The sequence below is a fragment of the Callionymus lyra genome, chromosome 7 (genome assembly GCF_982586985.1).
Source record: "Callionymus lyra chromosome 7, fCalLyr1.hap1.1, whole genome shotgun sequence".
NCBI lineage: Eukaryota > Metazoa > Chordata > Actinopteri > Syngnathiformes > Callionymidae > Callionymus > Callionymus lyra.
In genome coordinates this window covers 1,157,902-1,159,224 of record NC_141824.1, presented here as the reverse complement: position 1 = coordinate 1,159,224, position 1,323 = coordinate 1,157,902, and positions in this window count along the sequence as shown.

The following is a 1,323-nucleotide window of genomic DNA, read 5'->3' as shown; positions in this document are numbered from 1 at the left end:
CTTTTAAACATCATCAACTGTTTCATTAAAACCTCATCAACTGTTTCATTAAAACCTCATCAACTGTTTCATTAAAACATCATCAACTGTTTCTTTTAAACATCATCAACTGTTTCATTAAAACATCATCAACTGTTTCATTAAAACATCATCAACTGTTTCATTAAAACCTCATCAACTGTTTCATTAAAACCTCATCAACTGTTTCATTAAAACATCATCAACTGTTTCTTTTAAACATCATCAACTGTTTCATTAAAACATCATCAACTGTTTCTTTTAAACCTCATCAACTGTTTCATTAAAACCTCATCAACTGTTTCATTAAAACATCATCAACTGTTTCATTAAAACATCATCAACTGTTTCATTAAAACATCATCAACTGTTTCATTAAAACATCATCAACTGTTTCATTAAAACATAATCAACTGTTTCATTAAAACATCATCAACTGTTTCATTAAAACATCATCAACTGTTTCTTTTAAACATCATCAACTGTTTCTTTTAAACATCATCAACTGTTTCATTAAAACATCATCAACTGTTTCATTAAAACATAATCAACTGTTTCATTAAAACATCATCAACTGTTTCATTAAAACATCATCAACTGTTTCTTTTAAACATCATCAACTGTTTCATTAAAACATCATCAACTGTTTCATTAAATCATCATCAACTGTTTCATTAAAACCTAATCAACTGTTTCATTAAAACCTCATCAACTGTTTCATTAAAACATCATCAACTGTTTCATTAAAACCTCATCAACTGTTTCATTAAAACATCATCAACTGTTTCATTAAAACATCATCAACTGTTTCATTAAAACATAATCAACTGTTTCATTAAAACATCATCAACTGTTTCATTAAAACATAATCAACTGTTTCATTAAAACATCATCAACTGTTTCATTAAAACATCATCAACTGTTTCATTAAATCATCATCAACTGTTTCATTAAAACATCATCAACTGTTTCTTTTAAACATCATCAACTGTTTCATTAAAACATCATCAACTGTTTCATTAAATCATCATCAACTGTTTCATTAAAACCTCATCAACTGTTTCATTAAAACCTCATCAACTGTTTCATTAAAACATCATCAACTGTTTCATTAAAACATCATCAACTGTTTCATTAAAACATCATCAACTGTTTCATTAAAACATCATCAACTGTTTCATTAAAACATCATCAACTGTTTTATTAAAACATCATCAACTGTTTCATTAAAACATCATCAACTGTTTCATTAAAACATCATCAACTGTTTCTTTTAAACATCATCAACTGTTTCTTTTAAACATA